At 41.8% G+C, this 25177-nt stretch overlaps 1 protein-coding gene and 1 long non-coding RNA gene across 2 annotated transcripts in view; one reads left to right on the forward strand and one right to left on the reverse strand.

Moving 5' to 3' along the window:
- Positions 1 to 19526, reverse strand: part of LOC127665578 (uncharacterized) — a 38632-nt gene extending 19106 nt beyond the window's left edge. Inside the window, exons 1-3 of the long non-coding RNA XR_007973459.1 lie at positions 19321 to 19526; positions 19111 to 19235; positions 15680 to 15816 (exon numbers count right to left, since the gene is read on the reverse strand). This is a non-coding gene — a long non-coding RNA (uncharacterized LOC127665578). The remainder of the gene's footprint in view (positions 1 to 15679; positions 15817 to 19110; positions 19236 to 19320) is intronic.
- Bcl6 (BCL6 transcription repressor) overlaps positions 18976 to 25177 on the forward strand; it is a 48300-nt gene continuing 42098 nt past the window's right edge. Inside the window, exon 1 of the mRNA XM_052158028.1 lies at positions 18976 to 19189. The gene's annotated coding sequence lies outside the window, so the exon portion shown is untranslated. The remainder of the gene's footprint in view (positions 19190 to 25177) is intronic.

The following is a 25177-nucleotide window of genomic DNA, read 5'->3' on the forward strand; positions in this document are numbered from 1 at the left end:
ATGGGCATGGAGGCAGTGCTAGTGGTTTAGGTAGAAGATCAAAGCAGTCACATCATTCCTCAAAACCAGAGCTCTCTTCAGTTCTGCAATTGCTGAAAGAGAGAAAGAAGTTGCAGAAGAAAATGTAATGGAAGTTTGATCACAAGGTTTGAAGAAAGAAAACCGTCTCTGTAACAAAGAAGGGAAATATGAGGCAAGCAAGCCTTGCTGCAGTAGCCATAGAAGAAGTCTAGATCTAGCCAAGAAAGCTAGTGAAGACACAACACTCAGTAAACTCAGCAACTTGGTCTTGGGACAAGGTCTAGCTGGGGCTTTCAGAGCTACAGAGAATCAGTGGCTGGCTTCAACTGTTCAAAGGTCACATAGACTTTTTCCAGGGGACAGTGCTGCTGTTAACTCAAAGTTCAAGGCAAAGCTCGCGTAAAACACCTAGAAAGAGGACTACCATGAGGATATAAAGTGAATAAGTAAACAAATGTGGGAAAAAAGCAAGTCTTAACTTTGTGTTATCGTGAGATTGCACCACTCAGCTGCCTCTTCAGACACACCCCCATTCTACACCTCAAAGACATTCTAAATCTATGCTACCCTGTTTGCTACATGGGACTAAGCCTGGATGGTGGTACAGCTATTCATAATGTGGTTTGCTGAGTATTCAACCGACTATTGTGACTACTACTCCAAATATTATTGCTTATTAACAAAGCACCTAGTAACCCCAAAAGCTCAGATGAGTACTCACAGTGAGGCTAAATGCCCCCCATGAACAACATCCACTCTGTCATATAAGGAGTGATTTTAAAATTTGGGTCTTATTAAGAAAAATTCCAGACTGTAGCTACCATTGACAGATGACTTATCTGATGGAGATGGCACAATAGTGGACTAAACCTCTGAAATTGTCAACCAGCCCCAATTAAATGTTTTCCTGTATAAGAAATGCATGGTCATGGTGTCTCTTCAAACAATGAAACCCAACCTAAAGCTGAAGTTGGTACAAGTGGTAGTGTATTGGTGTGATGGTCCTGACCATGCTTTTATGTGGAGGAATGTGGGGCTGGGGCTTTGGATTAGAAAAGGAGTAGGACACTCTAAGTTGGCCTTAATGGACCATCCTAGAGGAACACAGAAGGCATTACTGGAAGCTAAGTATGGTTTAAGCTGTCGGGGACTAGCTCAAGAGGTTTCAGAAGAGAAGAATTTTTGGATGTGGCTAAAAAATCATTGTTGTGATATTTTGGATAAGAATGTGGTTGCTTTTTGCACATGTCTGAAAATTCTGCCGGAAGCTAGATTGAAGAGTTTGGGATTAATGGCATTAGCAGAGGAAATTTCAAAACAGCCTAGTATAGGCTCTGCTGTGTAGTTATTTGTATCTAGTCTTATAAAGATCTATAATGAAAACAAGCTAGTTGAACAAGGAGGGGGTGGGGTGGGGGATGGGGGGAGCACCAGGAAGTAGAATGGAGCTAAATTCGGTGTTCAAATACATAAGCAGATTTTTAAAAGTCTGATATTAAACTGAATAAAGGGAGTGGTGACCTAAGGGCAGATTCCAACTTCTGAAAGGGAATTAAAGAAAAGCTTAAGGCTGGGTGTGGTGATGTGCACTTTTAATCTGGAGGTAGAAACAGGCAGATCTCTTAGTTTAAGGCTGGCCAGGTCTACAGAAAGAGTTCCAGGACAGGTAAGCTTAGCAGTGAAATAAACTATTAAAAACAAAGAGAGCTGGTAAAAGTATATTTGAACAAGGGGTCCATTTTCCAGTCCCAGCAAGCAGCAGAAATCGGCAGCTTCATCCACAAGGTTCTGACTTTAGAGATTATGCTAGAAGAAAGGGATTATAGAATCTGTTGCCACAGCTAAAGAAAGCTGCTGAGGCCAGGCATGTGGCCCGGGTGTCCCAGCATAGAAGCCTAGAGAGGCCATTGTGTGAAGCTATGAAAATGAAACCTGGATTGCCTTAGAGATCCCCCCCCAAAAAAAATACTGGAGATGCCAGAGCTTCGGGATACATGCCTGCCAAGGAAAGCTGATAATAGGGAGAAGAACCAACCTAAGAGAAAGCAGTATATTGAATTCCACAAAGACGAAAAGAGATCTGAAGAATTTTGATATCAGACATGGAGGGGCAGTGTTTGGAGTTTGCCCATTTGGATTTCAGTCTTCTTTGGCCCAGTATTTCCTAATTATGCCCCCTTCCCTTCCTTTTGGAATAGTAATCTAAATTCTATGCTGTTATTGGCAGAAGTATGCGATCTACTTTTTTATTTTGATTTTATAGGGGATAGTTAAGCGATTGTCATGAGTCTCAGAAGAGACTGAACTTTTACAGAATTGAAACAGTTATAGACTATGGGGACTTTTGAAGTTGGACTGAATGAAGTTTTACATTATGTTATGGCTACAAGTCTATGCTTGCCAGGGAGTGGAATGTGGTGGTTTGAAAGAAAATAATCCCCACAGGCTAATAGTGTGTGGCACTATTAGGAGGTGTGACCTTGTTGGAGTAGGTATGGTCTTGTTAGAGGAAGTGTGCCAATGGGGGAGTCCTTTGAGGTCTCAGAAGCTCAAGCCAAGCCTAGGGGCTCACTATTTTTTTAATGCTGCCTATAGATCAAGCTAAAACCCAAACTAAGACTGTAGAATATTTGGTGAACATGTACAAGGTCCTGCTTTTGATCCCAGCATCATATAAATTGGGTATGGTGGTACTGCTTATAATCTTAGCTTCCTGGGAGTACAAACTAGAGGATGAAAGGTATGAAAACTCTTTCAGCTACATAAAGAGTTCGATGTCAGCCTAGACTACATGAACCTCTTCCTATGCATGTATTCATGTATGTATGTATGTATGTAAATATGCACATATGTGCATGTTTAAAATGTATGTGAATGGTGTGAGAGATATATATTGTGTGTATGTGAGAGAGAGAGAGAGAAAGAAAGAAAGAAAGAAAGAAAGAAAGAAAGAAAGAAAGAAAGAAAGAAAGAAAGAAAGAAAGAAAGAAAGAAAGAGAGAGAGAGAGGAGAGAAACACTTTACACTTTAATATAGTATTTACTTTATTGTTATCTTAAACCTAACCTACTATGTCCAAAGCATGCCTGTACATCTACATGCACACAAATGAAATCATAAAAGTTTATAATAAGCGATGGATAACACAAAACCAAGTGATCATATCTAAAAAGAAAATGAGCATGCTTGCTAGAGGAAATGACTAAAGGCAGGGCCAAAGGTCTTAAAAGGCAGCTTACCAACAAAGAGACCTAAATGGATGATACAATACTTAATGAACTGTTTGTATGAGTGCTGAGGGCAAAACACTCGCAGCAGGAATGGAAGGTCTGGCTCCTGGGTATCAATGATCGAAATACTCAAGATTCAATTCACAGACCATATGAAGCCTAAGAAGAAGACCAAAATGTGGATGCTTCAGTGCTTTTTAGAAGAGTGAACAAAATACTCACAGGAGGAAATATGGAGACAAAGTGTGGGGCAAAGACTGAAGGAAAGGCCATCCAGAGACTGCCTCACCTGGGGATCCATCCCATATACAGCCATCAAATTAGAACATTATGGTGGATGCCGGGAAGTGCTTGCTGAGGGAAGCCTAATATGGCTGTCTCCTGAGAGGGGAGCAACCCATGGAGCTGGCCACATATGTGGCAGAGGATGGCCTTGTTGACATTAGTTGGGGAGAGAGGTGTGTTCAATGCCCCAGTGTATGGGAATGGCAGGGCGGGAGGGCAGGAGTGGGTGTGTGGGTGAGTACCCTCCAAGAGGCAGATGGAGGGGAGAAGGGATAGGGAGTTTCCAAAGGGGAGACATGGAAAATATCCAATCAGAAAATAAAAGTGAATGCAGAGCACACTGTGGAACAAAGGAAAACCAGAAAGCTGGTCAACCCTACTCTGTTCATTCCTCGCTTACTTCTCCAACAATCCTGTAATGACACGCCTTCACATCAAACACTGTGTTTACCCTGCAGATACAAAAGTAAACCATAATATCTAATTTCAGCTATTCAGCTCTGCATGCTATGGCCAACAGCCAAATCTGACTGGACATGAAGTTTTATTGGAACACAGCCATAACTCTTCTTGTATGTGTGGTTTTTCCTCAGAAGTGCAGAGTTAAGTAGTACTGATAGTGACCCTGTGTCTTGCAGTTCTGAAATATCAGTCAACAGTATCTATAGAAACAAATTGTTAGTGTTGATTTTGAGTGGAACACAGTGCCAGAGAAGATACACACTCCTGAAAATCAAGGACGGACTCAGCTCATATTTGTTGAATACATATATAGAGTGGAGGTGGAGAGATGGCTCAATGGTTAAGAGCACTGGCTGTTCTTCTAGGGGACCAGGGTTCAATGCCCAGCACTCACAATGGCCTGTAACTGAATACCCAGGGGATCTCATACTCTGTGCATGTGCTGTGCCTACATACTTGTAGGCCAAACACCCATGTGCATAATAATAACTAAATGAAAAACAGTACTACAATATAACCATGATATGCTTTGTATATATATGAAATATACCTCAGTGATTAAATAACAATGGTTTTAAAAATACAGTTAGAGAGTCAGGTGGTGGTGGCGCACGCCTGTAATCCCAGCACTCTGGGAGGCAGAGGCAGGCGGAATTCTGAGTTCGAGGCCAGCCTGGTCTACAGAGTGAGCTCCAGGACAGCCAGGGCTATATAGAGAAACCCTGTCTATATAGAGAAGGGGAAAGTTAAACCCCACTACTCTTCAGTCTTGAACATTTGAGTAGGAGATAGAGCTCTTCATTGAGATAAAGAACACAAGGAGTAACAAAGGTTAGGAGGAAGACAACTATAATCTGAGACATGCAGAAATAAGGGATGTATAAACTAATTCAGGAGAATATTGAATATGCAAATTTCAAACCCAAGTAGGAACTGGACATACCATGTTGATGTTGCTCCTGCAGGGGACCTGGGTTTAGTTCCCCTGTTGGTCCAGTTCCAGAAGACCCAGTGTCATCTTCTGGCCTTCACAAACATCTTAACACATATGCCCACACAGGCAAGCACGAAGAAGTATAAACACATATAAATAATTCAAATTTAAAAATCTAAAGAGTTAACTCAAGTGTGTATTATGATGTGAAGTTAAAACTGGGAATTATTAAAATCTAGAGAATAAATTAAAATCATAAGGGCAGATGACATTTCCTAGAAAGGGGAAGAAGCAAAGAAAGAGTTAAAAAAGAAAGGAAAGAAGGGAAGCAAGCAAGGAAGAGAGGAACCCAGAAAGAGAAAGCCAGAAGGTTGCCAATGTTTAAAAGAAGAATGGCACCCAACTAGTCTTAAGGGAAATCAAGAAAGAACACTTCACACGATCAGGAACATGCAAAAGAAATAAAGGACATGATTTAGTCAAGGTCAAGTGTTTCAGATGTTTAAGAATAACTAGCAGATAAAGACTGGGGCAGAGTCAGAGGCAGGGCCAACTTAATATTGTCCTTCACAGTAGCTTTTATTGTAGAGGGTAACAGAGGAAGCCAAGACCTGAGAGGAAACCAGGAAGTGCATAGAGTCTGTGATGGATGCCTTAGAGGGGTTTCATCTCCCTCCCTCCCTTCTTCCCTCCCTCCCCCTCTCTCCCTTCCTCTCCCTCCCTCCTCCCTCCCTCCATCTCTCTCCTTCTCCTCCCCTTCCCCTTCTTCTTCCCCTTCCCCTTCTTCTGCTTCTTCTCCTCCTCCTCCTCCTTCTTCTCCTCCTCCTCCCCTCCCCCTCCTCTTTCTTTTTCTTCTTCCTTCTGTTTCTTCTATTTCTTCATTTCTTCTTCTATTCCTTCTCTCCTTCCCCTCCTCCTCCTCTTGTTCTTCTTCTTCCTTCTGTTTCTTCTATTTCTTCTTCTATTCCTTCTCCCCTTCCCCTCCTCCTCCTCCTCTTGTTCTTCTTCTTCCTTCTGTTTCTTCTATTTCTTGTTCTCCTCTTCTCCCCCTCCCTCCATTCTCACTATGAAAGACATTATGCTTAAACTCCACATGTGTGGGGGGATGCTATTTTCATCTTAATAACCATGAAAAGTTGGTCTCCCCAGCAGATGACTTCACAAGTTTTGTCTCCTTAGAAAGAGAAATCCACTGCCCCAATGTGTTCTCTTTTTCTGCTTCGTTTCCAAGAAGCTTAGAATCAAATTCGGTTCCCCTAGATGGCTGGGAGTATTTACGGCCACTTCCTTCTCTTGCTTTCTGTTCTGTTTTATACCTACATATCTTAGGTTAAAATAATTAACATGAGAACTTTACAGGAACTTTCTTATTTAATATTCACAGTGTCTGTTCTCCATTCAGCTGTGTGACAGACCAAGAACATGGCCGCCGCACTGATCTGGTTGAGGTACTATTAGCTGAGAGGGCCAGGGCTGGCTTTCCAGAACTGTACAGAGCGTCAATAAGGCATTCCCTCCTCATGGCGATTTTGGCAATGTAAATGAGAAGGAAACCACTTTGTTGTTTTAGCCTTTCTAATTTTGGATCGCAGTCAGGGCAGCTGAACCTAGGTCCTGCCTTACAGAGTCACCAAGGAATGGCCAACAGAACACAACAAAACTATCACCGAGCCAAAAACGCTGTAAGTCACAAGGCAGAGTAAGCAAATGAGTTAGGCATAACTTCAACCTCAGGAAACTTAACAGGAGACCGAAAATGCCAGGCACTTGCATTTCAACCATGCTAGTCAAATGGCCACAATACTCTGAGGCAAGAGGATGGCCGTTTTGACAGATGTTAGGATCGGGGATCATCACTACAGGTGGGTAACCTTTGAGTTCAGCTTCCAAAGGCAGAAATTTTTGATTCATAGAAATGAATAAGAAAAAGGCTGAGTGTCTAGCTCAATGGCTCTTTGCCCTCACAGTCCAGAGTTCAATCTCCAGCACCACTGGAGACAAAGGAAAAGCACCAAGACACCTCAAGCAGAAAGAATGTTACTGTCCCTTGGGATTTTAGATTCCAGTCATCCTGGAAGCCTGATCTCCCAGAGGGGTTCCAGCTTGTGCTCCTACACCCAAAACAGGACAATGAATATTGTGGAGTCATGACAAAAATCTTCCTAGTATTTAGGAGAATCAAATGCTTTCCAGGTCTCTGATCTACCTATTTACAAAGAGGCCTTGATCTGCTCATTTCTAAGCATTCTGTTCGACTGATTAGAGAGTTCCTCTACGTGCTTTCCTGAGCGCCGACTCATGGACTTATTTTGAATTACTCAAAGCTCAAGAAGACATTGAAACAACATCCTTTTAAATAATCACCCAGAATGACATCTTTCCTCCAGTGCAAACAGAACATTTCTCCAATTAGCACTCCTTAAAGAAAGGGCAGCGGTCTTACACTAGGCTTTTATTGTTAGCACCTGGTAAAGCACTGAGTTCTGGACAACTCCAATGCTGCTGCATAGATGGGTTGGATTTGTTGTTGTTTTGTTCTGTTTGTTTGTTAATTTAAAAAAAGATGTAGCTGCCCTATAGCATTGTCCATGTGGACATATGCACATATGCACTTGGATTGATTAGATTATTTGGTGTATCACCTGAGGTGGCTATCGTCAGTTTGGGTTGAGAATGTTTAATATCTTCTCAGTCAGCTGTTTTGAAAGACCCAACCGATCGTGGCAACTCTTATCACCCTATAGTGGTACCCAAGAGGAAAAGCTGCTCTTTACATCCAGCTGTGCCCTAGAATCTAAACTTGTATCAAGAAGGAGGGTGTTTGGTTTGTGTGGGTGAAGAATGGTCTACACAAAGCAACGAGGCTTGGGGCAAAAAAGAGTCTGTGTGTGAGGAGCAAAAATCTAGCCATCTGATGTGCTACTTGTAACTACTCTAGAAACAGCTGGAGTGAGCATATAACTCGGAGCTGAGTTTACATTTTCCTGACCTCATCCTCCCATAATTCAAATCTGTAACATTAAGCCTAAAGATAACCCAGACATTTCTCTTTATTTGGACCCCACAGTATGGACTCTTGTTTGCCTGACTTCTGAATTCATGGACTAACCTGCGAGTAGCTTGCTCTTTTCATTACACCCTTTACCCTCCGCTCCCTTCTCCTCAAAGCACTGAGCTATCACTTGGAGCCTAAGTCTACTCAAGTGGCACTTCTAATCAGAACCCTCCAGAGGCTCCCATCTCCTCCAGTCAGAACCAATACACGCAGCAGGTTCCCCTGCCCACTTGTGGACCTCATTTCTGCTCTAGCTAGCTTGCTGGCCTTGCTTTTCAGAGGATACTCAACCAAACTCACATGACAATACCATTTCAAAGGATGCCTGGAACACTCTTCCTTCCAATTGCTACAGGTCTACTCTTTCATGTCTCAGTTCAAGTATCACCTCTGCTAAACAGCATACACTTGGCCCTGTACTCTTGTGTTTCGATTAATATAGACTTAAACAGACCTCAGCAGGCCCTACTGTACCTTCTTCAATTTGTGTCTTTGTTCTTCCCTCACTAAATATCAACTCTACAAGTTTGAAGAATGCATCTGCCTTATTTATCCAATTCTGTGTTTCTACTTCTTAAAACTACATATGGACTATAGAGGTACTACTATTTAATGTATTTAATGAAAGACAATTCAGTTGAAACTGTGGGTTCATGCCTGGAACCCCAAGCTCTCAGGACACAGAGGCAGGCAGATTGGGAGCTCAAGTCCATTCTTGACTTCATAGAAAGTTTGAGGCAACAGTGGGTTATAGTAAAGCTTGTCTCAGAAAGAAAAATCAAAAGCAGAATGACAACAAACAGAAGGATATTTAGTGTGAGATACATATTTTATAGGTTGGCTTCATTTGGGTGTCAGATTTTTGTTCATTAAGAATGTCTGGGGCAGAAGAGATGGCTCAGCAGATAAAGTGCTTGCAGAGCAAGCCTGACAACCCACGTCCAATTCCTGCAACCCACAGGAAGGTAGAAGGAGGGGCTGACTCTGTAAAATTCTCCTCTGACCTCCACATGCATTCCATAGCAGGCGCATGCCCAGATACATGCATCATTGAGGCACCTGATCATATCTACGTTTTTAAGCTACAACAGGACTGTAGTTTAAAATATTGGCCCCACCCCCTCCATGAGTAGCTAATGCAGTTAACCAATTAATTAATTTTTTGCCAATCACTAGTTTTTAATGGTCCAAATGTTGACACACAAAAATATCAAGTTAACTTATGAAAACAAGTAGCTCATTCTGAATATTCTAATATTCTTTTGTTTGCTTGACTAAAAGGTTGATTTTTACTTACGTGTGTATTCATGTGCTTGTTTGCATGTGTGTTTGTGGGTGTGTGTGAGGGAGATAGAGTATTGAATCCCTGAGATCTGGAATGATAAGTGCTTGTGTTTGTGAGCTGTCTAAGTGTGCTGGGTACTTAAGTCAGGTCCCCTAGAAGAACAGCCAGCACCTTTAACCATTTAGCAAGTTCTCCATCCCAATATTTGCTTCTTTTAGACATGGTCTTGAACTTGCTATGTTACTCAGCATGGAAAATTCCAACACACACCTGAATCATCGATTGGTCAAAAAAGACAATTGCTGGACCTGAGAACCCAGAAGTCCCATCCTATCATTTTCTCATGGTGACAGCACCATCAACCTATCAAGTCCAGATAACGACCACTTTCTGACTGAGTAAACAATTTGACAGGTATAGGTGCAAAGGAACTATGTACATTGTGTAGATTATCTTGTTTTATGGGTGTTATTATCAGGTGGTTTGGGCTGAGGCAGTCTGTGTTCTTCTTTAGCTGGACCAACGAGCCTTTAGGGGTCAAAGATGCAGGCAGTATGTGAGCTCTGGGAACAGGGTTTGGAGTCTCAGCTGGAGATTCAAATCTACACTCAATTGCTTCCCACTGAGTTTACGCACTTCCCCAGACCAAGTCGTCTCTTTTGCAAAATGAGTCACAAACAATTCCTGCCTAACCACCTCATGTTGTAAAATGAAGAGTGTTAGTGCCTCAAAGTAGACCAGACCCTGTGTAAATTGTTCAGTAAGTGACTGGAAGCCATTATCCAGGGCTTTATCTGATTCCTGAAAAGATTAGTGGTCAAGTCTGGTAAACAGTCTCGCTCAAATCTTCTCACAGGAGACAAAAGCTGGGAGCTGAAGGAATCTAAATTGGTGATCTTAGGGGCTACCCTTGGACATTCACTGATCTGCTGAGCACCTTGCTATGTATAAGATGTTGAACCTCAGATTTAGAGTCAGCCTGAATGTTATGAAGGTCTTGTCCTGAAACTATCCCTAGAACACCAGTGAAGACCATCCCTACACAAATCCACACCAATGCACACAGCAGGGAGTGTTAGGAACAAGAAGAACCTAGCAAGAAGTCAATTCTGCATGGCGTTTGTCAATCATTCTGGGTCTCTAGACTTTTCTTTTCTCTTCTGGGATAGTTTAGTAATCAGGAGATGACTGATTCAGAATAGGAGAGCCTTTGACTGAGTGTTGCCAAATGGGAACTTCTTCTCTTCTCTACCCTTTCTCCTCTGCCTCCTCTTTCTCTTGAAAGAGAAGATTCCTCTTGGCCTTCCTTTATTCCTCTTGGATGGGCTTCCTGGGGTCAGAGAGAGGAGCTTCCCTGACTGGTTTACTTCCATCACTGCAGGGATACACAGCTGCAAATCCAGGGATCCAACTTGTTTCCTTATTGTTTCAAGGACACATGATACTGGTAGATTTGACTCTCACCTGATTTAGACGTGTCTTTCCAGTTTGTCACAATAGAAAGGATGAAATCAAGGAGAACAATGACCTTTATTTCCGAAAGATATGCATATACCTCAGGACCAGGTTGTTTGTAAAGCAGGTGGTATTTCAAGTCAGTTAACACTAATGAGCTAAAATAGACACGCCCACAACTTCACCTCCCTTCACCTGCACTCCCTGAAGCTTGTGACAGAATATTAAGAATGACAGGAAACTTAATTCTTGACAAATTTAATTTCTTAGCTAGTAAACTGAGGCTCAAAAGAAGGATCCAGTTACTGTGCAGCTAAATTAACAATTGATCTTGAACTTTGATCTTTAGACCCCAATTTCCTTCTTTCAAGTGCTCCATGGACTCTCACCAGGTCCAAAGGGCTGGGCAGCCACAGGCTTGCTTTACTTCCATTTAATCTCCTTTCTCTTTAGCTTGGAGTTCCCTCTTTGGACATTCTCTCTGCTTCAACCTTCAAACCTTCTTTCCGAGTCAGTTTCTAACAGCCAAGACTCTCCAGCCTCAGGGCCTTCAAGGTCAAAGGCAGAGTTTCTTATTGGCTTAGTATCACCACTACTCCGTGTTGCAACTGCCCTCCTCTTAGTAAGTGCCATCTCCACAGGAAATCATAAAGACTCACTGTTTCATTTTACAAACTAGTCACTAAAACTGGGGGAACTGTATTAACTACCCGACCCAGGTCACACAGCCAGAAAACAATTGAGGCAAGATCTGGATCAAATCTACCGAGTGCCAGAGTGGGCTATTGCCTTAGTGCCCCTCAGCATAGCTTTGACCTTGGGAAGAGAACCTGGTGGTTGAAGTTCACCCAAGGGGTAATTGCCTCCTGGCTCTTCCCTGGGGGTGGTGGCCCTGTGATCTTAGACTCTGGAACATTTCTGCAAGCCAACCACACACAAAGTGGTGAGAACTAGGGCAAGTCATTTCCCTCCCCCTCAGATCTGAGAAGCGATAACGCCTCCCAAACAGTTGTGAAAACTAAGGATTAAGAGACATAAGGTTCAAACTTCAACCAGGGAGTCTGTGAAAGACTCCAAAACAGTCAGCCAAAACTTTGCAAACAAAATGACCCTGGCTTTCTGATTTATATATTAACTAGAATATTGTTTACATTGGGCTTTATTTTTCTTTGTGAGCCCTTTTTTGATGTACATGTGTTCAAGTGAGTATATGTCACATGTGTGCCAGTGCCTGTAGAAGCCAGAAGAGGACATAAGATACTCTGGAGCTGGAATTCTAGGCAGTTGTGTACCATCTGATACAGATGCCAGGAAACACACTCAGGTCCTGTGGACAAGCAGGGAGGACTCTTACATGCTAATGCATCTCTCCAACCTCTTGTAAGCCTTTGCAATACCTTGCTTAAATGGTCAGTCTATGAACAATAAATGTAGAAATAAATTTTGGAAATTATTGAAGTTTTATACCCAACCTAATACCAAGAGTTTATTTATAGCTTATCATGTCATTATATCGCTCCTTTAATCTAGACAAAAACATACTGTTGGCATATTAACATCTATTGAGCACGTATCAGAGACTAAGATAAGTTTTCTGTTTCCCATTATTCCATTCTGTTCTAGAAGAGGTAGATTCTATTGTTGTTTCCATTTTTAGAAGAGAAAACTAAGATGAATGTCTGAACATCTTGGTTACGTAACAGTTAAATAAAAGACCAATTATATTAGCCCTATCAAAAGAAAACATTCAAATGTCATGGGTGACTTGCAGATATGCAATCCAGCACACATGAAAAGCAGGCAAGATAAAGCTAATCATTTGTGAGTTTATGAATCTGTGTGTGTGTGTGTGTGTGTGTGTGTGTGTGTGAATGGACATGTATTGGTATATGTGTATTTCTACATGAATGTGTATATATGTGCATACATCTGCGTATGTGTGTGCATCTGTGTGTATGTATGCTTGAGTATGTGTCTGTGTATGAATGTACATGTGAGCGTGTGTATCTATGTGTATGTGTGTCTGTGTGTATTTACATGTATGTCTCTGTCTGAATGTGTATGTATGACTGTGTGTATCTGTGTGTATGGGGAAAGGGTGGCTAGAAATCAGATTGTAAATAATATTTAAGCTACATATATATGTATACATATACATATGTATATGCATGTATGTATGTATATGCCATTCACAGATAGATATGCTCTTCACAGAAAGACATGTGCATGATTACTAACAAGTCATTTATAAAAACAACATCACTTTCTGAGCACAAGGACAAATGTGCGAACTTTAGACAACACAGAACACAAACAGAAACTGAAACTCACAGAGATCTAGACAAACTGTTGGATGAGTATATCAAGTTATTTAACATAAATAATTTACAATTAAGTAAATTTACTCTGGGGTATGCTAGAATATTGGTTCTTTTTGGTTTGCTGGTTTATTGAGACAGGATTTCCCTGTGTGCAGCTCTGGCTGTCCTGGAACTTGCTCTGTCAACCAGGTTAGCCTCAAACTCACAGAGATCCATCTGCCTCTGCCATCAAATGCTGGGATTAAAGGCGTGTACCACTGCCTGCTTCAAATATTGGTTCCTAATTAAACTGCTATTCCATATATTCGCTATGGGAAGAAATTAAAAGGAATGTTCAGTTTGGGGGGAATATGGAGGTAGGTTTGGAATAAAAAGAGGTAAGTTCTTTAAACAGCCAAGACTTTGAGCACAGGGTACTTTGGCCTTCGGTGGAACTTTGAGCTCCTCACCAAACAAAACAAAACACCCGAAAACCAACAACAAACAAACAAACAAAGACAAATCCAAGATCCTAAAAGCTAAATAAAGCAAACTTGGCTTTTGATTCCCAAAGGTTCAGATTAAGAACACAGCTCTTCTGTAGAGAACAGCAAAGCAGAAAGATGGAATGGCCATTATAAATAACATCAGAGTCTGGTCAATAACAATTTCTCTTGATGTCCTTTAAAGAAGCTGGGACGGAGCCAGAAGAAAGGTAACCAATAGGTTATGCCAAGAAGCAAGAAAATATCTACAGCTGATTTCATTTTCATAGCACTTAAGTGCTATAGATCACAGCTGGACCTGCTGTCCAAATGTCTCCACTGCCACTCAGGCTATGTGGCCTCTGAAACTCTAGCATGTCTGCACCCCAAAGTCCCCCTCCAGAAAAGACCCTTGAAACCAGAAACAATGAAGTTCACATCTTAGATGAGCCACATGACTGCTGTGGCCACTGACAAGTTAGCTTAACTCCTTATGAGCTTTCCTTCGTTGCTAAATTGGCCTCACCTCTATCAGAGAGCCCAACCTTCTTAGTCAGATTAGGTCATCACTCAAGCAACACAATGGCTATGATGTCACCATCACCAAAGCAACACATGAATGGAAAAAAGCATGTTGGGAGGCGATCAAGCTTTCTAAGTAGGAAAGGCTACATGTCACTGAAATCTAAGATGTATGAGAAGGAGAAACACCAGAGTGCTCACTGTTCTTCCAGAGGACATGAGTTCCATCCCCAGCACCATATTTGGCGGCTTATAACCAGCTATAACTCCAGTTCTGGAAGATCAGATAGTTCCCTCAAGCCTTCATGGGAAGCAGCAGTATTCACTTATACAGATACATATGAATAAAACATAAAATTATTCTTTAAAACCTCCAAAGAGGTGAGAGTACAGATGTCACACCACCCACAGTTGCTAAGAATACAAGCAATGAACTAATCAGGTAAATGTGTAGAAATACCCCTGGACTGTGTAGAGCAGAGCCCAGTGCCACCAGCAGCCCAACCTACTCTCTCACAAGGTAGTCAAGGATTTTACCATGGGCTACCTCAATCTATCCCCTCTATGCCTTCATATTAATTACCCATTTTACTTCTTTGGGAGGTATCTACCCCTGACCTGCTTTCCTGTCCAGATCCTCCTAATCTTCCCCAAGAAAAGATCCCCTCCCCCAATTTTTCCTGCTGTCGTTTCAAACTAATTCTGAATCACTCTGGTCGTTTTATTTGTATCCCATATCCTGGTTGTTTTCTTCCCATGGATGCAAATCCTTTGAGGTCAACAGTTTGTCTTTGTTTTTGTTGCTAAGCAAATGCTAAGAGACAATAGTTGATCGGGGAGTGGGGGTGGGGAGGGGGATAGGGAGGGAGAGAGAGAGAGAGAGAGAGAGAGAGAGAGAGAGAGAGAGAGAGAGAACAGCACATTTCACACCTGTGGTCTCCTTTAATCCTTTACTGCTACCCAACAATGCTAATCCCTCATTTAGCAGTTGAGGAAGCTGTCTGTGTTTGTAAGTGTTAAACAGGAAAGTCAAATTGGTAGCCAGGGGTAGTCTCTCTTGTTTTCTCACCCATGCCTCCACACACTGTACATGGGTGGGTAGGAAGCACCCCTAAAATGCTCATTGATCAAACAAGGAAGGAACAAGTAGATGGGGGGGGGGGGGCAGGGATCTGCCAGTCTTCAAATAAGTGCATGTCTCTGCTCCAGGCAGAACCTCCTGTTCTTTCTAGGTAGTGGCTGAGCAGTGAGCACATCCTGAAGGAATCGGGGGCAGCCTGCGGTGCCCTCACTCTTTCTCCCAGCATTTATAAGCGGGCTGCCATGTCCTGGACAGATGGTATAGGAATAGAGAATAAGTCTGTCTCTCTCTCTCTCTCTCTCTCTCTCTCTCTTTCTCTCTCTCTCTCTCTCTAACATTTGCTTGGTTCTTTGGGTACTTAGCTTTGATAAGATGGGATTTACTGGTTTTGTTGAATCTAGGAAAGGAGATGTTGCTAAAAGAATAAGAATTGCTTGAGCTCAGGGAATGACCCGCAGAAGCTTAGAGGTGGCCAGTAAGGTAAGTCCTATGCTGAGCATGAATATGCTTCCCTTCAGGGAGGAAACTGAACTGAAGATCACAAAGAATAGCGAAATGACTCACCCATCAAAATGGGAAGCTCTCTATGGAAAAGATGGTGGCACCAAGGAGACCTAAACCACAGGTCCACAGAGGCCCTTACCACACCAGGGACTACGTTCTTGTTTCTTGGTGCTTGTGGTGGCTTGAACACTGTCAGCCTGCCAGGGGTTAGAGACACAGTGAAACAGAAAGTTAGGACACCCTTGGATCTAGACTCACTTTGTCTGCCTCTAAACCAGTGGTCTCCACCTTCCTAGTGCTGAGGGTCTTCTTGTTGTGCTGACCTCCCCAACCATAAAATTATTTTCCTTGTGGCTTCATAGCTGCAGTTTTGCTACTCTCACTAATCATACTGTAAATATGCAGGATATCTGATATGCGACCCTTGGGGTCTCAATCCAGAGGTTGAGAGCTGCTCCCCCCCCCCCAAGCAGCAGCTGCACAAATGTGGGCTCTGGGCAAAGTGGAGGCAATAACATTTTACCACCACGGAATTGTGAAGAGCAAGTTGCTGATGCCTGTGAAGTACATAGACCAGTGGCTGGCTTACAGTCAACGCAGTAAATGCTGCCTACTTTTTATGATGCTTTCAACAATGACTCTGTAAATCTGAACAGAAGTATTCAGTGAATTTCAGAAGGAAGAGAAGATGTTTACATCTCACACAGATCTGAAATTGGCATACAGTATCCTTTATTGTATACTTCCTAACAACCTTATTGCGAAGATGACGGTTGCCCATCATGCAGAGAGAGGTTCCCCTGAGCTGCAGTTCATCATTGTTCTTTCCACAAGTGGCAAGTGGACACGGTGCTCTGTGTCTGTGAATTTCACCCTCAACTCTAAGGGCAGCAGGAAAGTTATTCTTCTAAAGTCACAAAGTCATATTTGTTTTTACTTACCAGTAAATTTATCAGAACCCATGACCTATGTGTGGCACACGAAAATATTATTCTTACCTCAAAAGTAAATGTTTTAATAAAACCATACAATACTAATTTAAAAACACATTTTAAATATCAAAATATATATACATTGCAAAAATAAAAATTTTTTATTTAATAATGCAAGGAATTTATAATCAAATGCTAGACCTAGCTTGAATGCAAAATGTTCCAATTTTAAATCTATTAAAAAGATGGTTTTAATATAAACATATTATGACACAAAAATAATTTGAAAGTTAAAATGGTGAAAAGGTCTTTTCAAAATGTCGTGGGTCTTCATTATTTTTCTATTTATTATATATTTCATCTTGCTACTCAAGGTTTTAATTTGCTGTATTTTCTATACAGTACATTAAATACAAGGACCATGCCAATGAATACGAGAGATGCTTCTTGAACTGGCAGAGGAAATAACCAGGCTAATTTTACAGGAATTTAACTTAAAGCACAAACAACTCAAGTTTATGCCATATCAGCAGTAGCTGTTTTAGGGTTGATTGTTGTGTGTGGCCCCAAATGAGCTGGAGACAATTTAGAGACGGTCGTAGCCATGGTAAAAATAGAGTCGTAGAGTCGACCAAACCTTAGCCCTGACACCTTGGCTGTGTGCCCGATGAGCATTAGCTTATTCACCTAAAAAGAACCACAGTAACACTAAACCTGTGAAGTCTTGGAAAACTGAGAGCCAATCACGTATGCAAAGCACCTGCAACAGAGTAAATGTGGTTTTTATATTATGTTGATAACCTGGTAGGCTTGAATGCAGATACATGAGACTGTGTTTATGATATTCTTATTTATTTTTATACTGATATTACTTTATAAGGCCGCCACCATGAGAGCCAAAGGAGGTTGGCTTGTTTATTTATGGCTGTAAAACTTTCTTTAGTTTCTTCACGAAAGTAGATTATCAGTAAGGCCATCACACCCTCACACCCTAGATGTGTTACCTAGAGCATGGCACACACTCCGTGTTACTCATGGAACCCCATCGGGTTGCAAAATGTGCTCACTTCTGGCTTTATCTCAACGGGCTGTGTGAACTTAGATTGGCTGCTTATCTTTCTGATCTCAGATCAACTTTTTACTAGGAACTTTCCTCTAAAAATGTAACAGAAGCCTAACTCTATGCATTCAGACTTTTAGACATAGATTCAAAACCAGAGAAGGGGGGAAAATCTATTTAAAAAGGTGACTTAAGGTGCTAGAAATGTTGATTATCCACCTTGTGTCCTGGTAGGTCCAAAAAGCTGCCATATTAGTCTTAAAAGTCACACAGCTCTTTAAATGTTAAAAGTGAGTCGGTCACGCTTTTCTTCCCTGTGTCAGAGTGTAGTTTTCACAAAATCCTTCATCATTATTATCTTAGTGCAACGTTTGTGCGTATTGTTGCTAGCCCTGGTAACAGGCATGTACTATGTTTCATATATAATCATTCCTTCTTGATCTGACCATAGATGTATTTTTGGAAGGGAGCTGGGACACAATCACAGATCTTACTTTCATCAATTGAAGTCCCATAAAACTCTAACATAGTATGACTGCTAACTGATACTGAGCCATGGTAATATCTCTTCTAATAACTGAACCAGTAAATAAGTTCAAATAGCTATAAAATAAGTTCTTTGGCTGCGAGCCTAGCCTTTAATGGCTGAGCCATCGCTCTAGCCCAGTTAAACTGTTCAACTTCTAAGCTTGGCCAAAATATAGAAAGAATCAGCTTGAGAAGCATACTATTCTCTTATCCAGAGATACCCCCCAAAAAATGGATGCTTTCATAGACGTGATATGTTAGAGATTCAAATTAGACTGATGTCTCGCTTCCCTCTGGACCCAACAATTTTTATGATTCTCTAGATATATTCACGCTTACAAGCTCTAGTCTAGAAGTCAGAGTGTTAGTCTATATATTGAGATTTTTAAAATAAATAAATAAATAATAAGCTGTGCAGCTCTGTCAGAGAAGAGGGAAATACCAATGCAATACACGACTAGTTGAATCTTAGTACTGATGATTTCTGTATTCCAGGATTCTGAGCCATACGATTCAATTAAATATAGATGGCAGCATTGTGGTTAAAAAAAAAAAAAAAAGTCAGGAGAGGAAACTGACATGCCCAAACCTGGACTTGGCAAGCAGGGGGAAGCAAGATCACCTTACTGGTATTCACTGTGGTTCCTGCTGATTACCCACTCACTTCTCCCAGATCTTCTGAGAATCCCAAAGCCTGTGCCCCGTTTGGTGCCCAGGCTTACCAGATTCTCCTGCACTTGAATGCACTCCTTCTCTCGGCATACTGCCAGGTCCAACTCGAAATTTAAAAGTCGTACTTCCTTAAAATGCAGCATTTGCCAACAGAACCTCCATCAATCAACTGACTGATTGTTCCCGTGCTGTTCACTGATGAGTGCTGGGTGATGAGCTCTGGCCTGGTCATCTGTGAAGCTGCTCTTTCCCTCATCCATCCAAGAATCAGCTACTTAAGAGGAAGTACGTGGAATTACCTGGAATGTAGCAGGGAGAATGCCTGGTTGGGTCACCGGAGCATCCAGAGGCAGCCTTGGAAGCATCTCTCCAGATCTGGTAAGCCTGTTGAGTCTTGCTTTAAACTTCAGGGTTTGGAGAATGACTTGGGAATTAAGGAAAGACATAGTGATGGAGAGATCTTCTAGCCCAGTTCTTGCTTCTCTAGGTCTTTGAGAAGCCCAACTCACCTCCTTTTCTAGCTTCTCATGGCTTACCCGGGGATTGTGGTGATTTATTGGCCTGAAGAAGGAACAGTGTAGTCCTACCGATCATCTGAAGGCCTGCTGCATCTGTGTAGATCAAGAAAGACTTGGAGCCTTTACAGGACTTGTCTTGGCTTCAGACTAAACCCAAGTCATGGAAGAGAGGCCCATCCCTGTAAGGATTGTACCTGAAGGGCCAGGCCCATGCTTGTCAAAGCAGAGCTAGGTGTTAGGGCCTGACTTGTTCTAGTGTTCTCTGGGGAACCACAAATGGGTGGTGACATCCTACTCATTGAATTGGGCACAGGTTCCTGCTTCTGTCTGGGTTTGCCACAGTCTGCTCTGTTGGAAGAAAACTCTTTGGCTCTAAATTAAAGTAATCCTCATTAGCTACCATCCCTTCAAAGAATGTCACTGTATCCTTCTCTTCTCAGTCCTCTCTTTTCTGCCCTGTCTCTGTCTGTCTTTTGTTTGCACTAGATGTTGAGGCAGGGACCCTAAATGTTTGACATGAACACCAGAGAAGCCCAACACACAGGGAAGTGAAAGTGCCCATTGGCTGAGTGGTGACATCAAAGACAAGTCTGTCCTGAACTGTGCAGTGTGGCTGGGAGATTTTGCTCCCAGAAGAGGCTTAAGTAACAGCTTTCCAGGAAAAGAATGGCATTTTCTTTGCACTTGCTTCATGTCCCAAGCCATTCAGAAATGTGAGCATTAGATAGAGAGATATGAACTTCATTCTGAGGAGAAACCCTAATGCCATTGACAATCCATACTAGAATTATATATGATTCAAATGATAATATTCAAATGTTGCTAACTCTGTTGATTTCTGAACAGTGGGATATAAAAGGATGAGTTTAAATATCTTCTCAATTTTTCATCCAGGGCACTAGTCCAGAAAATGAAATATCTTGTCCATAGATGATGGTTGCAAACATCAAATATAGTACATACTTTTTGTTACTTGGAATGTTTTAAATCTAGAGCAGGAGTAAATCTTTAGATTCTATAGTTGGTCCTAAGTATCAAGGGAGAGCATTATTTTTTAAGACCGATTTGAAGATGTACTAGGCTACAATTACTTTCCTAAGACCTATAAAAAAAAACTTGCATACCCACACCAGGCCGTTTAGTGTTTCTCTGCTATTGCTTGTCTTAGTTGTGTGGCGAGCTATGTTTTAGCTTGACTAGTAAGATGGCTTTCTACAGTCAGTGTCCAGTCACGATATTTCTGTTGTGACCCAGGGAGGGACTGTAGGCAAGTTCAGCTCTGTTGCTATTGAGAAGAACAAGAGCTGACACAGGCATTATCACACATCTGGCAAAGCTCACCACCTGGGAGACTGCTGGAGTTCAGCATGCTTTGGAGTCCAGGGGCTCTGGGAAAACAGTTCAGTTGAATGTGTCTGCCTGTGGGGAAAGGTTTCCACTTCCTATCAAGTAAGGCTATGATTAAAGGACCATTTCTTCCATCTTCTCTCTGCATCACTACCTGCATCCTAAAATTAACCCTGAGTGCAGCCTTAAAGAGACTGACACACTTAGCTAGGAGTGTGAAGTCCCAGGTTCTTTCAAGGGCCTCTGAGTTCTTGGACAAACAGCTCAGCTTTGTGGCTTGCAGTCCCCATCTATCCAGTGAGAACCAGCTCCACAGTCTGGCACTGGAGCCAAGCTCTCTGCTTTATCTACTTTCTCTTCCTCATATATAAGTTTATAATTGTAGTATGCCAATACAGTATCTTGAACTTCTTTTGTTAAAATTCATTTTACCTTAAATTGTACATATATGTGGTTGTGTGTGTGTGTGTGTGTGTGTGTGTGTGTGTATGTAGGAATGTGCACATGTGACTGCAGGTGCCGGTGGAGTCTAAAAAGGAGTGTGAGATTCCCTGAAGCTATAGCCACAGATGGTTGTATGCTCCCATAGTATGGGTACTGGGAACCAAGCTAAGGTTCTCTGCAAGAGAAGTGCTCATTCTTACCTGCTGAGCCATCTCTTCAAGCCTACATTGAACTTTTTGAGACAAGAAATCCAAGAAGTAAGAAGTTAACAACCATTAGATATTAACAAATACTTTGGGTTTTAAAAATAATTAGAAAACTAGAAAACAAGTAAATGGAATGAAAATGGACACTTCTTATTGTTTCATCATCTAAAGATTCCCACTATGAACATCTTGATGAGTTTCTTTTCTGTGTCTCACATATGTATATAATATACACACATAAAGTATGCACAAATATACTCATATGCTGCATGTAATACATCCATGAATTTATTAGTGATTTGCACTAGTATTCTAAAGGATGTTTAGGAGTTACTGCTGTGTGTCAGAGACATGAACACCTGTATAAGACCTGACTTCCATAATAAATTCTTACTTCCTATCATTTATTGAGGTGCTGCTTTCCTGCTTGTGTTCTGATTGGTGCAGAAGCATTAAGATGGAATATAACAAAATAGCCCTGGAGCTACGAAAAAAACCCTCTATTTTCTATTATATTTAACATTTACTGCATATATACTGTGCACATCAGAGGCCACACTAAGTGATTTATAAGTATAATATTACCTAATCCTAACTCCCTGCAGGGAAGTATATCAGTATCCTCATTTACGGATGAGGAAACCACAGTTTAGGCAAGTTACTTGGGCCAAAGTCACTAGCTAATGAATATCAAAACCATGATTCAAACACAGGCAGTTTGCTTTCAAAGTCCACACCGTGGATTCAAAGTTAAACCACTCATGAACATGCTGATCCAAAGGGTCCTAATGTACTGGGGTTCTGGCAGGCCTTCAGGTTCTTGCTTATCTTGAAGCTTTGGAACTGAGTTGTTGAGAGAGACATTAGCTGTGCTAGGTGAAAGTCATGAAGTCAAGCAGGCCTGTGAAACCACCACGCCAACCATGTGGCCTCGGGTATCTTAGTCACTATATTGCTGTCAATAGACAGCATAATGAAGGCAACTCTTATAAAAGAAGCATTAGATTGGGGGGGGGTTGTTTACAGTTTCAGAGGCTCAGGCTATGATCATCATGGCAAGGAACATGGCAGTAGGCAGGTAGGCATGATCCTGGAGCCATAGCTGAGAGATTACATACCGCTGATCTATAGGCAGGAGACAAAGAAAGTGATTGGGCCTGGTATAGCCTTTGGGAACCTCAAAAGTCGCCCCAGTGACCACCTCCTCCAACAAGGCTACACCTCCTAATCCTTCCTAAACAGTTCCAGCAACGGGGAATCAAACATTTAAATATATGAACCTGTGGATGCTATTCTCATTCAAACCTCGACACTGGGTGTGTTACTTCCTAGTCTAAGCATCTGAGCCTACTGATGAGGGTTATGCTGTTAATTGAGAAGGTGGAAGTATCTGGTGTGCTTCCTATGTCAGGAAGTTGAGTAATTCAACTGTTTTCAATCTGATCAGAAGAGGTCCAAATGGAGGTCTGGTATTCAGTCATGGATGGAACATAGTTGCTATGGGATTTTGAGCAAGATCTTGTCAGACTAGTCCCTTATCCTTCTGAATAACCATCTGGTTAAACTAGATCAGCAGTTCTCAATCTGTGGATTGCGACCACTTTGGGAGTTGAATGACCCTCTCAGAGGGGTCACACCTCAGATATCCTACATATCAGATATTTACATTGTCATTCATAATAGTAGCAAAATTACAGTTATGAAGTAGCTCCAAAATAATGTTATTGTTGGGGTCACCACAATACCATGAACTGTATGAAAGTTTAGAGCCACAGGACTAAATGATCTCTATAAGACTGTATAGGATCCTAGCTCTCCATCTGGTCTGAGGAGCATGTACACAGCATGTGTCCTCACTTCTCACAACCATCAAAATGAAGGCACTGACATATTTTGCCTTGTATCCTCTACCCTGGGTAGGGAGCTGAGACATGATCCTTGCACTTGGGACTTTCTGAGATGCTCAGAGTCTAAAAACAGTTACAGTTATTTCCCAGAAGAAGAGATGAAGCTGTTTGTTTTGAGGGTCCAGATGCTAAGGCTTTTCCTTCTAGGAAAGGAGAAGGCTGTCGCTCTGTGGATTTTACAACAATAAGAGAGGGTCTAGAAAGATGGCTCAGTACGAGTGTGTACTGCTCTTGCAGAGAGCCCTCGTTTAATGGGCAGCACCCATATTGAATGGCTCATAACTATCTCTAAAGTCCAGATCCAAATTCTATGCTTTCTTCTAGCTTCTATGAACAACCACATTCATGTGCACAACATCGCCACAGAATCAGGTACAAAGACTGTGGCATGTGCACCTGCACACAATAAAGACACAAATTAATAGATGCAACTTAAAAACAAGCAAGAAAAATTGGTCAACTAGAAAATGACAAATCCAAATAAATTCTTGAGTTTTTATTTGTATTTGTTGTGATTCTGTATTTAGCTGGAATCTATGCACCCTAATATCTGTGGTTCTTAACCTGTAGGGGCTGTATATGGGATAGTCTGCATATCAGATATTTATATTACCACTCACAACAGTAGCAAACTACAGTTATGAAGCAGCAACAAGATAATTTAATGGTTGGCAGGTCACCACAGCATAAAGAACTGTATTAACAAATCTCAGCATGAAGAAGGTTGAGAACCACTGCCTTAAGTGAAGGCATCCTAGATGTTGAAGGTTTTGGTAAAAGGGTGAAGTCCTTTCTCTGCAGTTCCTTCCTCTGGTTGCCTCCTAGTATTCTGCTTGATAGCCTTACCCCTGGTTTGCAATTAAGTCTCTGTGTATCACTTCTCAGTCTTTAACTAAATGCTGTCTGCCAATGAGCTCCTAACATCCATATGCCCCAAGCCCAAACCCCTTTATTTATGGCACTGTCACTATAAGGAATATCATATGTATCTATTTAATTGATTGCTATTTTTTTCTGCTAGAAAATGAGTTCACAAAAGCACTGGGGAATAGTATCATATTCTTAGTGAATATCAAGCAAAGAAATAAACAGAAAGGTTGACCAAAGACTTTTATCATGAGGCCTGGATTTTAGTTAGGTGCCACAGCCCAGGCAGGACTAGAGTAAGAAATTCTGAATAGCTATGTGGAAGAGAGGGCCACAGAACAGAGGCCTAGGAAGGGCACGATGGCATTGGGTAGTGTTGGGCCTGCAGACCTTGACCTATCAACATTTACCTTCTTAAAATGTATTCCAAAATAGCATTCATTGCCTTTCCTTTGTAAGTGACAAAACCCCCAATGTCTGCCTGTGTACTAGAAAGCTCATAGGGGGAATTCAGAACCAGGGATCTGAATCTAGAATCATGACTGTGGACCTAACCACTAAGATTTCTGACCATTAGCTTGCAAAACTATCAAAGCAGCCTTGGCTTACAGTTCTCATGAGACTGTCTTGAAGATCATATGAGGTGAACAATGGGTGAATGTGAGTGTGGTGAGGACATGAGGAAGGGAGATTCCAGGCCTCTGGATAGTTAGGGGATCCTTCATCTGGCTTTTGGATAAGAGGAGTCACATAATGGGGGGGGAGGGACTAGGAGACACACCTTCCTGAGGATGTGTTCAGTGTCCTAATAAGGTGCTATTTCTTCCCTGCACATTGGGGCTTGAGGCTCACTTCTCCTTTCACCCTTACATACATTTTCACATTAGATGTAAGTATCTCTTTCTTTAGAGACAGGAGACTCAAACTCAGAAAAGTTGTATAACTCATCCTTGCTTACCCAGCTATTTAGTGTCTGTCCCCAGGGTGAGGGCCTGGGAGTGGGAGACAGTCATCTCTACAGCCTGTGCCCTTTCCATTACGCCACCTTTCCAAACCCCTGAATGCCAACAATGAAGT

Source organism: Apodemus sylvaticus, chromosome 15 (assembly GCF_947179515.1).
Source record: "Apodemus sylvaticus chromosome 15, mApoSyl1.1, whole genome shotgun sequence".
In the NCBI taxonomy this organism is placed as follows: Eukaryota; Metazoa; Chordata; class Mammalia; order Rodentia; family Muridae; genus Apodemus; species Apodemus sylvaticus.